The sequence below is a fragment of the Sphaeramia orbicularis genome, chromosome 21, assembly GCF_902148855.1.
Source record: "Sphaeramia orbicularis chromosome 21, fSphaOr1.1, whole genome shotgun sequence".
NCBI lineage: Eukaryota > Metazoa > Chordata > Actinopteri > Kurtiformes > Apogonidae > Sphaeramia > Sphaeramia orbicularis.
Window position 1 is genome coordinate 48502984 of NC_043977.1, and position 17404 is coordinate 48520387.

Sequence of the window (17404 nt, forward strand, 5' to 3'; positions counted from 1 at the left end):
GCCGACTGTCTCCAAGGATGTCTTGAGGAGGTTTATATGAAAAAAATAATGGTGGACATTATTAGGACTGGCTGATACGGACAAAGCATCCCGTGATGATTTGTTGAGGGAGCATAATGATGCATGATCTGAATCATAATTTTCTCATGTCTTCTATAAGGCAGGTGAATTCCACCCAAACTATAACCAGTTGTTCTCTAGTTTTTGCAGGTTTGTGTGGGATGGCTTTTTGTTGCTTGTTGTGCTCAGACTAGAAACTTTGCATTTTTTAAAAATTATTTTAGACTAACATTAGTACATAATGACAATATTTACATAAAATAAATACTTGTCCACATTTTCCTCTACATGCAGCTGAACAGTTTCCATTCACTACATAAACTGTGGCCTAATTTGTCCCACTGGACTTTTATTATGAATCACAATCATTTCTACATTCTAATGTAACTCATAAAACATCTGTGACTCACTGCATATTGAGCTCAGAAGACAGACCTGCAGTTGACAGACTGACTGTAATTTTTATCATTATTCACTCAACAGGAAAACAAAGCATTACATTATTTCTGTAAGTTAGTGTGACCTGTTTCAACAGGACCATCTGAAATGAATGTTCCCTGAGTCTGAGAGTTTTGATGAGGCCAGGTCGTCATTGTACATGAGAACTGGTTCTCAATTGACCTACCAAAAAAGACCCTGGGATTCATTACTTCAATGGCATGATCTGTTTGATCCCTCTGAAAAGTAGCAATCTTAAGATCAATCATGATCTAACACTGCAAGATAATCCAGCCCTATTACAAAATATGACAATATTCTGAATTTGACAGGTTTTAGGTATACAGCATGTTCTGTCAGAAAAAGAAAAAGCATTTTCTGACTAAGACATACAGGATGCAAGGCCATTATTACCAATTTTTGAGCACTCTTTAGACATGAAACAGTGCATCTGTCTAATTTGCGATGAAATCCAGACTTGGTTTACAGTCAAAGATCCTCCCTGGTAGAGATGCCTGCTCTAAAATCAGACCACGCAATTAATCGAATCAGAATCATAGTGGTAACCATATCAGTGTGTGTAATTATGTAAATGCAATAGGTTGATTCAAAATTCCAGATTTAGTAGGATTAAGCGTGATCAAAGTGCAGAAATGGGAAAAATATATTGATATATTAACAGTCTCAGCTGTATGGGGATATTTTGGATTTGCTGACACTCAGCTAAGTAGTTTTTGTTTGGTTGGTTGTTTTTTTTTTTTTTACATTATTTTATTGTCATCTGCCTTTTTCATTAATATCCAAACAAGAAAACTTAAATCAAAACTGCAACAGGATACATCATGCACCTCTACTCCACAAGAGTTGACAATTCAGCTCTGAAGGAGAAACACACCTACCTCAAAACATGACAGAGAAAATCATGGATATGAGCAAATATCCAAAAGCCAATCTTATCAAGGCGTTCTTTGGAGGAATGAAAATGGTACAATGTTAAAGAAATACACATTTTAATTACTCATGTAAAGATGTTAAAAGGAATTTTGTCTTTATAAGAATAAGGGGGTAAACACCGTTTTTTGCATGTAAACATAGTCACAGAAATTTAAATACCTGCTTTTGTTTTGATGAGTTCTCCCTCTTTATCAGTTGCCTTTACACATTTTGCCAAGCTGTGAGATTCTTTGGAGTCTAAATAGTTTCATTATGTTTTTCCCACAGGTCAATAGAGCCTTTCTGAAAAACCCTGCCATCTACACCAACACACGACATGTACACATATCCACTGTTTTCGGCCAAAAAAATCCACACAGCAACCAAAAAATGACATCTTTGGAAGAGAAGATGACCCTATATTCTAACACAACACTGGCTATTCACAGCTAAGATCACAGCTGAGTAACTACAGATGCATTCAGACTTTAGTTCATTCTGGCATAGTATGGTATGAACCAGGGATCAGCAACCCTGGCCCTCGAGAGCCACTATCCTGCATGTTTTAGATGTTTCCCGCTTCCAACGCACCTAACGGTCGTTATCAGGCTTCTGCAGAGCTTGATGATAGGCTTATCATTTCAATCAGGTGTGTTGGAGGAGGGATACATCTAAAACATGCAGGATAGTGGCTCTCGAGGATCAGGGTTGCTGACCCCTGGTATAAACCAATAACCACGCCATAACACACTCAGTGTGACAGCTGTATGAGTCTTGATGGTGTTGCATTCCCACTATTGAACTGCTGTAACACTGCTCTGTGCTGCTGTGACCTGTCTCTCTAGAAGTTGACTGTAGTACTGCCTGTGTCCTGTAAAGACACACTGTGTCCTGTATTTGGTAGGCAGCAGTAGGAGAAACTACAAGTATCAGATATCAGCCAGTCCGAGTAAAGTGTGTCAGTGAATCTGCCTCAACGTCCACCTGCCCCGACTGTCATTCACCACAGCTCGGCGTTAAACACAGTACCTGGATGTAGGTGTCGGGGGCTCGTCTAAATACAGAGTTAAGCAGTAATGGTAGACAACAGAGCGAAATAGCAGTGACAGCGGAAGGGTTCAAAGAGTTAGACAGCTAAGTTCGCCTGTGCAACAGTCGCATAGTTGATTTAATAACTAAGATTTGACCAGAAAAGAAATCCCTTGACAAAAGCTAGATGATCATCAGGAAGAAGTGCCATTAAGTATGAGCTCCACGACAAAATATGGGCAACGTTGAGAGGAAAACAACACCCCTCCGTTGAGTGAAGTAGCTCTATAAATGGCCACACAGCACAGTTAGCCCATTACCTATGACAACTGACCGCTGACATTGCTAATAACAGCTAGTTAGCTTGGTGCAAAGCCCATTCCCACCCATTTTGCTCGTGTTTATTTCACGACAATGTAGCGCCACTATACGAGAAACTGCCAGTGATTTCCTCATCGAAACCTCAAGTTAAAAATATTTTTTTTTAAAAGAAAAAAAAAAACTATTACTCCGTTGCCAAAGTTCGCAGTTACCTTTGGGTGTCATCACAGCGCTGTTTTATTACCTGCTGTCTCAGAGCTAGCGCTTTGTGCTACACCATAATCAGCCACGCTCCTCCGTCTGCGTCCGGCTCCGACTCCACACACAGAGCACAGCAGGCACTTTCTACACTAAATAAGCCCCAAAAGGACGCTGAAGGGAAACCGAGAAGATTTACACTGATTAAAGAATCAGCTGTCCCAACTTTGGTCCGGTGTCATGAACGGAAGTGCAGCGAGGATCGTCCGTTTTTGTTATCCGGAAAAACACGACCACAGATAAATAGTTCCGGTGCGAAAAGGTCCGGCGGGTCATATCTGTTATTACCATATAATGCCATTAACCACAAATAAATAAATAAATAAATAAATAAATAAATACCTGTTATGTTTTTGCTAATTCTTCTTCTTCTTCTAATTACTATTATTACCCCGCCACCCGAAAGGAGGCAAGTGGTATTGTTTTTGGTTCGGTTTGTTTGTTTATTTGTTTGTTAACACTCTAGTAGCAAAACTATTGGTTGAATTCAAACCAAATTTGGTTTATAGATTGCCAGTGACCCAGAATAGATGTCAGCACCTTTTGGGAAAAATAGGTCAAAGTTGAAATTCCTTTTGAATTTTTAAATTCTTTTTTCTTCTCCCATTTACTTTTAATGGGCGAAATTTCAAATGTCTGTAGCAGCAAAACTATTGGTTAAATTCAATCAAATTGAGTTTATTGACTGCCAGTGACCCAGAATAGATGTGGTTACATTTTGGGGAAAAGTATATCAAAGTTCAAATTTTGTAAGAATTTTTATGAATTTTTTCAATCTTATGTTATAATGGGCGAAATTTTAAATAATTATAAAAGCATCAATTTTGTTTCAATTTACTTCAAACTTGGCACATGTGTAGAAGCAGTTTATATGCTGATATCACCATACGTATAGACATGACATCAGCTGGATCAATGCCATAATAAGCTACAATACGTGTGAATGGTGGGATTTGGGTTTATATATTGCCAGTGACCCAGAATAGATAATAGTATTCTGGGTAGTAAAAGTAATAGTAATCAGAATAGATCTGATTACATTTTGGGAAGACTAGGTCAAAGTTAATTTTTTTTTTTTTAAATTTTTAAAATCTTTCATTTCCCCCATTTACTTATAATGAGAGAAATTTCAAATGTCTGTGGCTGCAAAACTACTGGTTGAATTCATTCCAAATTGGGTTTATAGATCACCAGTGGCCCAGAATGGATGTCATTACATTTTGGGAAAGTAGGTCAAAGTTAAATTTTTTTATGAATTGTAAAAATTTATTTATTTTTTATTTTTTCCAATTTACTTATAATGGGCAGAATTTTACATGTTTGTAGCAGCAAAACTTATGGTTGAATTCATACCAAATTGGGTTTCTAGATTGCCAGTGATCCAGAATAGATGTAGTTACAGTTTGGGAAAAGTACAACAAAGTTCAAAATTTTTATGAATTTTTAAAATCTTTTTTTTCCCATTTGCTTCCAATGGGCGAAATTTCAAATGTCTATATAAACATCAGTTTTGTTTCAATTTACTTGAAAGAGGCAACTGATAGGCAGACATTACTACATGCATAGACATGATGCCATCAGCTGGATCGATGCCAAACTAACCTACAATACGTGCGAGGGGTGGAGTTTGTTGTGCCTGGCACCACCGGTTCACACTGTCTTTGCTTAATCGTTTTCTTTTTTTTTTTTTTTTTTTTAATTTCAAATTATACATTTACACAAACATGTACGCATACACAGGGAACTACACAGACACAACATACACAAACAAACCATACAACAAACATACCACCCCCCACCCCCCCACCCCAAAAAAAAAAAAAAAAAAGCAACAAGATAAATATTAAACTATCTAAATTATCAAATTATCAACTACACTAAATTATCAACTCCTCTTTACAATACTCAGGGCTGAGTCAATACCATGCAAACCAACAACACATTTCTCCATCAAAAGGAAGTAGGTGACAGCAGGACACTCTTGTTGACAGTAGAGAAAAAAGGATTCCATTGTTGATAAAACAAATTAATTTGTCCACGAACAGAAAACTTAATCTTTCCCAGCTTTAAAAAGAAAAGTAAATCATGCACCCATTGCACAAAAGTGGGTGACAGAGGTTCCTTCCACTTAAACAGAATCATACGACGGGCTAATAGTGTACAAAAAGCTATCGAGTTACTTTAGGCTTTGGATAATCCCAGTGCAGGAGAGGAAACTCCAAAAATTGCCAGTAGGGGGCATGGTTGCACTGATTTACCCAAAGCAGTGCTAATCAAAGCAAAAATATCATTCCAAAAAGTATTAAGTTTTGAGCAAGACCAAAACATGTGAACATGATTAGCAGGAGAAGCGCCACACCGGTTACGTCAGAGAAAATCTTTGCCATCTTTGATTGGTCCAAAAACAGCGATGTAAAAATTTACACTGCATAAATGACTGTTTAGCGCAGACGGAAGATGGGTGAACCCTCTTTAAAATGCTAAACCATAGACTTTCACAAATTGTTAAATTTAACTCTGTTTCCCATTCTCCTTTTAAAACTGAGGAAAATGAATTTTGAATATTTAGAAATTTATTATATAGCATTGAAATGATTCCCTTCAGTGCTTGGGGACGTTCTAAAATTGAGTCATATGGATTTATTTCTGGGGCATTAGGGAACTGAGGTGTCATTTTAGACAAAAAGTCACGAATCTGTAAGTAGCGGAAAAAGTCTCTGTTTTGGATCTGACATTATCAATAAGATTGGTAAAAGACATGAATATGCCATTGTCATACAGATCAGCAAATGTCTTAATCCCCCTGTCCTCCCAAACAGAATAGGCTTTGTCCAATAGAGGTGGTTTAAAGAGATGGTTTAATTGGATAGGCGCTTTTAGAGAAATTGATGTCCAATTAAAATGATGCTTGAACTGAATCCAAATTTTAACAGTACATTTTACAATAATGTTTTTAGTATAATCAGTTGGAGGAATTGTATTTGAAAAAATTAGAGCTGAAAGAGAGGATGGGTGACAAGATGCTGCCTCCAGTTGTAACCGTGATGGCGCATCAGCTCCTGGATGTTCATAAAGCCAGTGAACAATTGGTCATATATTTACAGCCCAATAATAATAGATAAAATTTGGAGCACCCATTCCTCCCAACTTTTTAGGCTGTTGCAGCATAGACCATGAAAGCCGTGGTGGCTTGCCATTCCAAATGAAAGTTGATAAGATGCCGTTCAGTTTATTGAAAAATATTTTGGGGATAAAAACGGGTAAACATTGGAAAAGATAAGTAAATTTAGGTAAAATGTTCATTTGGACAGAATTTATATGACCAGCAACAGATAAAGGAAGAGAGGACCAACGATGTAGGGTGGACTTTGTCTGATCTAGTAAAGTTTGAAAATTAATGGAAAAAAGATCGAAATATTTTTGAGTAACAGTAATGCCCAAATAATCAAACTGGTTGGTTGTTTTAAAAGGAAGTGAGTCGGGTGGATAATTACAAGCTGCAGCATTAACTGGAAATAACTCACTTTTCTCAAGGTTTAACTTGTATCCTGAAAATCTTTCAAATTTTTTGAGAATATTAAAAACATGTGGAAAACTGGTATCTGGGTCGGATATGAACAAAAGCAAATCGTCAGTATAAAGAGACGCGCGTTGTTCTTGGCCCTCTCTTGTGATCCCTTTAATTCCAGTATTTTGACGCAAAGCTAATGCTAGCAGCTCGATAGCTAACACAAAAAGAAGGGGTGAGAGGGGGCAGCCCTGCCTCGTTCCTCTGTTGACAGGAAATTGATTGGAAAAAGTATTATTTGTGTGAACTGAAGAGACAGGAGCAGTGTATAATAGTTTGACCCAAGAAATAAAGATCGTACCAAACCCAAATTTTTGAAGTGTGGAAAATAAATATTTCCATTCCATACGCAGTGAAATGCTTTTTCGCAACCAAAGAGATAACCATTTCAGGAACAGCAGAATTATATGGATGATAAATTATGTTGAACAAATGTCTTAGATTAAAAAAGAAAACCTGTTTTTAATGAAACCAGTTTGATCAGGAGATATAATTTCAGGCATTACTGTTTCCAAACGAGTAGCAAGGATTTTAGCTAGTATTTTGATGTCAACATTTAGCAATGAAATAGGGCGATAGGAAGTACAGAGCTGAGAGTTTTTAATTTTCTTCAGTAAGAGGGATATTTTAGCTTCACGTAATGTGAGAGGAGTATGAATCATTGTACATATTCAAAAGAAGAGGAGCTAATTGGTCTGAAAATTTTTTATAGATTTCAGTACAAAATCCATCTCTACCTGGACTTTTTCCACTTTGCATGTTAAAGATGGCCTTTTGAATTTCTTGAAGAGTAATTGGGCTTTCCAGAAAATTAGCCGTATCAGTATTAATTTGGGGAACGTTAAGATCATTGAAAAAGCCTTGTAATTCCTCTTTATCATAGATTGCTTCAGATGAATACAATGAATTATAAAATAACATAAAGGCGTTATTGATTTCACCAGGGTGACAGGTAAGTGTGTCACCCACCTGAATTTCATGTATCATTTTCGAAGCCATGGACTTTCTCAGCTGTTGTGCCAGCAGTTGACTTGGTTTGTCCCCATATTCATAATAGGCATGTCTAGACTTCGAGAGCATGTCTTCTGCTTGCACTGTAGAATAATTATCAAATTCTGTTTGGAGAAGAAGCCTCTGTTTACACAGATCATCAGATGGGGCAATAGAATATAACTGGTCTAACTCTGAGATCTTATCTGTTATATTTCTAATAGAAGTTAGGTATATTTTCCTTTGCATAGAAACATATGAAATAATTTGTCCTTTCAGGTAGAACTTCAGAGATTTCCATAGTAGACTATGACTTATGTCTGGTGTGCTATTAGTATTAACGAAGAAGTCAATTTCTTTTCCAATTAACAACAGGAAATCTGAGTCCGACAAGAGGCGAGTATTTAGTCTCCATGGAGGATGACAAACTGACTGTGATGAGAGAAAATCCATGGTAAGAGGCGAATTATCAGAAATGACCCTAGCTTGATAATTGCAGTTCTGAATTAAAGATAATAATTTGTTGTCAACCAAAAAATAGTCAATCCGTGAGAATGTATGGTGAACAGAAGAAAAAAAAAGAATATTCACAACTATTTGGATTAAACCTACGCCAAATGTCTGATACCCCATAATCCTGGATAAAGGAATTAATTGTTGAAGTAGATTTAGAAGTATACTGTTTAGCTGAAGATCTGTCTAATGTATCATTCAGACAACGATTAAAGTCTCCACCAATAATAAGACAATGTGATTCAATATTAGGGATTGCGGAGAAAATTTTCACAAAAAATCCCTCGTCGTCCACATTAGGGGCATAGACATTTGCTGAGGTTAGAGCCATGTAATTAATCAAGCCTGAAATTATTACATAACGACCATTGTGATCAGTAACTACTTTCTCACATTTAAATGGAACAGAATGGTGAATGAGAATAGCAACACCACATGAATTACTACTAAATGATGAATAAAACAGCTGTGATACCCAATTTTTGTGCAATTTTTTAACATTTACTTCATTTAAGTGGGTCTCCTGTATAAAAGCCACTTTTACATTCAGATCCCTGAGATGGAGGAGAACCTGGTTAATCTTCGACGATTTCCCCAAACCTCTGACATTCCAGGTTGTAAATCGAATCTTAGTGCCTGCATTGGTAACACTTTTAACTATCATAGAAGTTCAAAAACAGAAAAAAAAAAAAAAAGAAAAGGACAATGAAAGAACAAGGGGAGAAAGAGAAAACAACCCTGAATACAGTACAAAAACAGTACAAGTATTACAGTACAAGTATTATTAGTTACAGTAGAAAAAACTAAAACTAAACAAACAAAGGTAAAAGAAAGCCAAAAACACACACACACAACAGACCAACAGACATAAGACACACACATATACACAGAACTATCCCCAACCCCCTCCACCCAGAAAATAAAACCACAGCTTCTAGATCCATCACTTTTGGAGAAAAAAAAACAAAGAGAAAAAGAAAAAAACCTAGTTAACACCAGGTCTGTCTGAAATTGGAACTGACACCTATTAAAGCTTACAGAGCAGATTCTTTTGTGGCTTGAATTTAACCAGTCATCTGTAGAGCACTGGTAGTTACACGTCCAACCTGCAGGGGACAGTGTGTCTCAGTCTTTGTAAATCCTTGACAGCGAGACGTGCCAAGGCCGAAGAAGAGAAGGAAAATGTAAACAAAAATCAGCTGGACATCCTACACGTTGTGACAAGTTTTAACAGGAATTAAATTCACAGGAAAGAAAAAAAAAATTAAATAAACAAAATCATCCAGCGTATCCCTTATGCAAAGAAAATATATTTTTCTATATATTGACTGTCAATATATTACTGACTGAAAAATATATTACTGTATAATATATATTCATATTTAAAATATACAGAATAATATATTGTGTCAATATATTTTGTACTATATTACAATATATTGAAAAATACATAAGGAATTGCCGCTTTCCATATATTGAAACATATATGACAATATATTTACTTATGTATGTAAATATATGTCATTATATATTTAGTAATACACTTCATAATGTATGTATGCATATATACATACATATATTGTCTAGTGTATTACTAAATAAATATAATTATATTTTTTGTAAAACACTTCAAAATATATACAAGTATATATATATATGTACAATTTTTTCATCCTATGTTGCCAAAATGACTAAGAAGGCATCTTATTGAGCTTTTTTTTTTTTTTCAGTTAACACTTTTTTCATGTATATCACGATGCATATTTTCATGAAATATGTTATTATGCATACCAAGTAATGTAAGTGTTGATAAATATCTGCTTTATGTAAACTTGTGTCAATGGAAAGATTTGAGTTTCAATAAAACTATATGTAAAAAATATAGGGCCGTTTTTGTCTTCATTGCAGTATATGTTTTACATGTATCAATATATGATTAAAGCACATATTGCAGTATACTGGAACATATATGCACTACTTTCCCATATATGGAAATGTATTTTTTAATATAATGCATTATATTTTTAAGTATATTGCTATATATTTTTGTTTCATATGGGTACTCAGGAATCCTGCAACATAGTTCAATTATCCGCTCCCAAAGGAAAATGACAACAGTCGCTTTTATACTTTTATATCAATAATCTGGCCAGAGCTACATGTGTGGATTTGTGAGAGACATGAAAGCCGTTTCAGCTGCTTTGTGACAGGTGAACTGTTGAAGTTTACCGTCAACCATGACACTCAGTGTGGACGGGTACCGGAGTGAGTATTTCATGTTTAGTTCACGAAGTTTACGCTTTACAGCAGGCATGTCCAAAGTCCGGCCCGGGGGCCAATCACGGCCAACGGTCAGATTTTATACGGCCCACAGCTTGGGTTTTAGAATGTATTATTTATGGCCCGCTTGGACTGTTGAACCGAGTACATGAATCATAAAAGGTTCAAAATGCAGTTTCTCCTTTCACCTCATGGTGGCAGCACCACTCTAACTCTATCTGGCTCTGTGACCTCGCCGTGAACCTTTTTTCGCTAATTTCTAACCACGGCGCCTGTAAATTAAAAAAAAACAAAGTTGACAGTGAGGGCCACCGCTTCCAGGAGAGATGGGAATTACAATTTTTTTCACTGAAAATCGAGGCAATTATGTTTGCCTAATTTGTCAAGAGACTGTTGCCTTGTTTAAGGAATTCAATGTAAAGAGACACTAGCAGACAAAACATGCTAACGCATACGACAAGCTAGCAGGGAGTGAGCGCTCCGAAAAAGTGAAGCAAATTCAAGCTGCTTTAAACTCAACAGTGACTCTTCATGTGAACCTGGGAGTTCAATGAATTCACCACCAAGGCAGGCTACCAAGTTGCCAGGTTAGTTGCCTCTAACTGCTGGTGTTATGTACTTGTAGATGTGACACAAAATATTACTTTCTGAATGATTTTGTGAAAGACGAGAGTAAGAGTCATATGTTTTCATCTTAAACGCTAACAGACTTTACATTACTGAGTAATATATGAGTAATGATTACTCATACAAGTCATGTTTAAAATGAATGTGGGGTTAAGATTTTTATCAACTTCTTGGACGTCTAAGATACTCCACACAGTTTGTTCTATGTTATCTGACTCCAGATGTGAAAGGAAGGCAGAATTGTTTTTTTTTTTTTTTTTTTTTAATTTGTTCACACCTGAGTGGCTTAGATTTGGTTACATTGCCATTTAATAAAATGATATTGTGACAATGAAAATAAAAATGTTGTAGAACAGCGCATTTATATGTAATTTTTACTGTTTAAAAAATGTCTGAAGGGACCACTGGCCCCTGGCAATGTCCACATTATCAGATCTGGCCCTCTTTAAAAAAAGTTTGGACACCCCTGCTTTACAGCGTCAAAACTGCGCCGCTTCTTCGTAAGCCCGGCACTAAAATCTGGATAGATGTGGATACGAGTACCTTTAAAGCGCAGCTCCTTCTCCTTGGCCAAATGAAGGATTTTGATTTTATCCTGGAAATTGAGCAGTTTGATCAGGATAGGTCTCAGCCTGACGCTGTTGTGTTCGCTGGCGCTCCGAACAACGGTGGGACTGCGGTGGCATCTCTCAATGGTTGGCGGAAAAGAAAAGTTTTCCCGTCCCAGGAGCTCCAGAATCAGCTGGATCATGAAGCCGAGGATATCACGGCCCTCCGTGGATTCTGGGACGCCGATGAAGCGCAGGTTGGACGCTCGACTCCGGTTTTCCAGTTCCTCCACTTTGTCCATGAGGTATACATTTTGTTGTTGTAGTTCCTTATTTTTTGTTTGGAGATCATGGATATCATCTTCGGTCTTCCCGACTCTTTGATCAAAAATTCCAACATGATCACCGAGCGTGTCCAGAGAGCGTTCAATGGAATTGAGCTGTGAATGAATGGGATCCACCTTGGCGAAGATGTGGGACCGCATTTCCCACTTGAGTTGCTCCAGGCCATCCAGTACAGTTTTTATCGAAAGCTGGTTTATCTGATCTTCCGCCATTCTTATAATAAACAAGTACAATCGGTATTGGTGTCAGAGATAATGAGGATTAGAAGATATTACATAATTCAGATAGGCCTGAGCTGCACACACTCAGGCTGCGGCCATCTTGCCTCCATCCCGCTTAATCTTTTTCAAAATCACTCTGATCAGTGAATTGAATTCTGACAGATGTGTTTGTTCTATTCAAATACTGAATTAATATTCCTATCACTGATCATTTCATCTGGATCATATCAAATAATGTCAAGCTTTCATTTGTAGGTGACATACATACCTGTAAAACTACCGCCATTGTTCACATTAATGGAGTTGTCATTATAGGTTATTAGGATAGTATGTTGCTGATCTCAGCCACTTGATATTGAATTGGATTGAATTTGGTGCCTAAACTAAAATGATTGTTAATATCTGAAGTGTAATTTTTTGCATTTACAAGTTTATTCCACAGACCTCTGATGGGCTGGTTTTGGCCTTATGTTTGACACCTGGGGGTTGGAAGGTGCTTCCTGGGATGTTCAGACACCAATGGGTTTGCCCTGTCGATAGAATTATGTTAGAGTTCACATGGTGAGTTTTACACATCCCTATTGTTACTAACTGGATGTCATGTGGGGACAGTGGTCGTCTATGTTTATATGAGGTACATGTGGATAAAATAACAGAACTTTAGGGAGGACAATTTTCTGAGCATTGTGAAGATATTTCTGCCACTTTCTCAAGCAACCCATTAAAAATGCACCTGACAGAGCATTAGTGACATGAATGATAATGGAATTAACTTTGATGTCAAAGGTGTCTGTTGCTTCATTTCCACAGGCTCAACAAAAGAATGAAGAGTGGATAAATCAGTGTGTGTTCCTGTTTTACCCAGCGGGGGCAATTATCTGGCAGAGGAGGCACCTCAAGGAATTTCAGACTCGTTCATCTTTTCAGGAGCCTCTTGAAAGAAATTAATGAACTTCTGTCGACTTTGATGTGACCCGACAGCAATTTACCAAATGGTCACCCCTCGACAAAAAGCATCATCTGTAAATGTCTTCAATTACAAACGTTTAAGGTTTGTTTCCTTCGGCTGTGTTTGGTGTATATTTCACAGTATTATTATAATTTTCCTTTACTTTCATCCACATCTGCTCTTCATCATCTGCATTTAGTTTTGTCTGCCAATCATTCTTACATTTTTAGGGTTTATTCTGCACACATACTCATTTTAACATGAAACTACTTGTTTTACTTTTTTTTTAGCCATGTTGTTTTTCTTTTTCATTACACTAAAATGAAATCTGTATTTTTTTATATAGCTCAATAGTTTAATAAAAAAACAAATATTTTTCTGGCTCTTCTGGGCAGTGCCTCCTTCAGACTCGGGTCCTCTGCCAGAGGCCTGGAAGCCTGAGGGTTCTGCACAGGCTCTTAGCTGTTCCTAGGACTGCACTCTTGTGGACAGAGATCTCTGATGTTGTTCCTGGTATCTGCTGGAGCCATCCTCTCATTTTGTTACTGCCCCTCGTGCCCTGATCACTACTGGTACCACTGCTGCCTTTGAACCCCACATTTCCTCTGTCTCCTCTTTCAGCCCTTGGTATTTCTCAAGCTTCTCGCGTTCTTTCTCTCTGATGTTGCTATCACTTGGGATTGCTACATCTGTCACAACCACTGTCCTCTGATGTTTATCCACCACCACTATGTCAGGCTGATTGGTCATCACCATCTTGTTTGTTTCTCTCTCTCTCTCTCTCTCTTTCTCTCTCTCTCTCTCTCCCACACCACAACACAGGTGTTTTTATGCACCAGTGTTAATTAAGAGAGTGGTCAGGGGAGGTGTGAAACTAGAGTTGTGTTCACTCTACACAGGAGTACTACTCACCACAGTTATCTATGAGAAAGGATGAAACAAGAACATCATCACCATTTAAGGTACTGGTTTGATTTGAGACACTAAATGTGTGCACTATTTAAGTCAGTTCACTATTTGTTCAGTTAAGTGCATGTAAGTGAAGCAATGACAGTATCTGACACCTTGTTGACACTGTTATCTTAGAAATGCTGCACTGTGGGTGGTAGAGAAGAAAATTTTCAATCCTCTGTATGTGCTGTACATGGTTTGACTGACAATAAAATAGACTTTAACATTGACTTTGGAATGGATGAATTATTCCAGGAGACATCCTGCCCCAGATAACAGTGATCCCAGGACAAACTTTACATAAGAACACAAAGAGCATGTCTTTGTTGGACCACAATTATAAGTTATTCTATTATCTATATTACATATTACAGATGATTAAGAGACAGGAAATGGTGATGGTTGGCACTGACAATGTGGTGGGCTTCCACAAAAACATTAATGCAAGGAAACACTGCTGAAATTACACAAGCTTCAGTAAGTTTCTCTATTAAAGCTTCAGCTAATAGTAGCTAGTGTCGGAGAGTATTTGTGTGGGTGAAAACCAACCAATGATTCATATTTTCATCCATTTCATATTGTTTGCTATTTTCAGCATTTTCATTAACCCATAAAGACCCTAACAGCTGCTGGCGACCAAAAACATCTCTGATCTAAAATGATTAATAACTTCTGAACCACTGAACTTATCAATACATGTAAATAATTGGTGTAAAATGCAGTACGTCATCTTTTCATGGTCTTCAGATATGACCCATTTGGACATTCAGAGGCTCTGTAGTGAATGTGGAAACACCATCATCTTCTACTACAGTCACTTTTTCTTCAGTTTTCTCTGTTTCTGATATAATAATCCTCAACTTTAAATATGTGATTTTCACTGATAAAACACAAAATACAGAGGATAATAGTAAAATAAATGGTGATAAACCACTTAAGAAAGGTTCAATCCAGAGAAAAAAATATTTGAGAACTGCCACAAAAGTAGCACTGGGTCTTTATGGGTTAAGGATGTGGTGATTTGGAATGTCAATAACTTCATAACTCATTTTAAAAATCACATTTATCACAAAGTCACAAGTGTGCATTGAAGCAGCAGTGAGTATTTTTTAGAATCGTCGTGTGAAATATCAGCTCAAGTTCTAGCAGTGCACAGGGGTGTAGACAACTGGAACCGTTACATTATAAAGGGAGCTAATAACCACAAAAGCCTAACCCTAACCCTACCCAGTGAAAAGGAAACCAGTTCTTATAAAATCTGCATGTTGAACCAACTTCGAACTGGTAATAGCAGCGGTGTTTGTACTGGTAGATAAGGGGTAACAACTGAATTTAATTTTATGGCATTTTATTTGTAAAGAATTCCAACTGATAGCCACTTTTTGCCATTTTTACAAATAATAGAGAAGCATTTAAAATAACCCTTTAAGACCTCTTCTTAAAATCCTGGTTTTCAGCGGGTATTTTACTGCAAATTACAGTGACATGTTGCTGTCAGAGTAGATCAGACTGCGACAGACTCTAGTAACATTGACTGCAGCCCCTGTGGCTTTAATATTAATGTTGAGTTGAACACCAGGGGCTTCACTGTCTCTGCTGAACCAGATGACCCCCATATGAGCACAGCATTGACTCATTTCAACCACAACAACATGACCAAGATCAGGACTGATGCACATGTCAGCATTATACAAATATTCATCCTGCAGGCAGTTCTGCTGCTTCTGCTGCTCTGTATCGTAGGTTACTTAACCAAATGAGCTTAATTACAAAACTTTATGTAAGTCTGAGACACTGAATGAGATCGATCAATCAGGGCTGATTCTAGGATCAACCCACTAATAAATGGTCCATTTCACTACCAATTAGAAAATCCTTTTCTCTATATATTAAACATAACATCCCTACATTCTGTGCATTTTTCTTAATATTGGATTTGTTTTGGGTGTGTGTGTGTGTGTGTGTGTGTGTGTGTGGTGGTGGTGGTGGTGGTGGTGGGGGGGTCCAAGTTTGATTGTACAGTTGTATTTTTACAATGACATTAAAGCCTATTCTATTCTATTCTATTCTATTCTATTCTATTCTATATTTTAAGTTAAAATGAAAATAGTGAATGAATTACTAGTAAATAATATGAGTATTATGTCACAACATACTGTAGTTTTAGAGGATAAACTAACATATTATCAATAATGTAAAATTGAAAAATTAATGGCAGATTCTTTTATATTTAGGCCCGAGCCGAGTAAAGCCGGCGCAGGGCCTATTGAGTCTGCAGTGGGTGCATGGGGACGAAATCGCCAGTGACGCGGTCGCCTTTCGCCACTGTCGCCACTCACACATATTCACATTCACGGCACTGAGACCTTTCCGACGATGTACATGACATGTGCACAAATCGCATATTTACACCTGCTCAGAATGAATGGGAGTCAATGGGACACGCCCAGTCGCGGTCAGTCATGTGGGTGTAAGTGCACGACACGTGACCTCTGACCCCACAGACATGTGGGGGACCTCGAGAGCTTTGACATAAGGCCAAATACGTGGTTGCCATAGAAACGGCTATATTGTTCTTGCTCAGATTCTTATTATTTTTCTTTCTTTCTTTATTTTTTTTTTAGGCCCGAGCCGAGTAAAGCCGGCGCAGGGCCTATTGAGTCTGCAGTGGGCGCATGGGGACAAAATCGCCAGTGACGCGGTCGCCTTTCACCACTGTCGCCACTCTCACACACATTCACATTCATGGCACTGAGACCTTCCCGAAGATGTACATGACCTGTGCACAAATCGCATATTCACACCTGCTCAGAATGAATGGGAGTCAATGGGACACGCCCACTCGGGGTCAGTCACGTGGGTGTAAGTGCATGACACGTGACATCTGACCCCACAGACATGTGGGGGACCTCGAGAGCTTTCAAATAAGGCCAAATATGTGGTTGCCATAGAAACGGCTATATTGTTCTTGCTCAGATTATTAGGCCCGAGCCGAGTAAAGCCGGCGCAGGGCCTATTGAGTCTGCAGTGGGCGCATGGGGACGAAATCGCCAGTGACACGGTCGCCTTTCGCCACTGTCGCCACTCTCACACATATTCACATTCACGGCACTGAGACCTTTCCGACGATGTATATGACATGTGCAGAAATCGCATATTTACACCTGCTCAGAATGAATGGGAGTCAATGGGACACGCGCACTCGGGGTTAGTCACATGGGTGTAAGTGCACGACACGTGACATCTGACCCCACAGACATGTGGGGGACCTCGAGAACTTTCAAAAAAGGGCAAATACGTGGTTGCCATAGAAACGGCTATATTGTTCTTGCTCAGATTATTATTATTTTTATTAGGCCCGAGCCGAGTAAAG

At 37.9% G+C, this 17404-nt stretch overlaps 1 protein-coding gene across 2 annotated transcripts in view; it reads right to left on the reverse strand.

Annotated features, from left to right (window-relative positions):
- ube2f (ubiquitin-conjugating enzyme E2F (putative)) overlaps positions 1-3256 on the reverse strand; it is a 94715-nt gene extending 91459 nt beyond the window's left edge. Inside the window, exon 1 of one of the 2 annotated variants that reach the window (XM_030125095.1) lies at positions 3026-3256. The gene's annotated coding sequence lies outside the window, so the exon portion shown is untranslated. Of the gene's footprint in view, positions 1-2993 lie in introns of both variants that reach the window. The other variant, XM_030125096.1, reaches the window with a different exon arrangement.
- Between the last annotated feature and the right edge of the window lie 14148 nt (positions 3257-17404).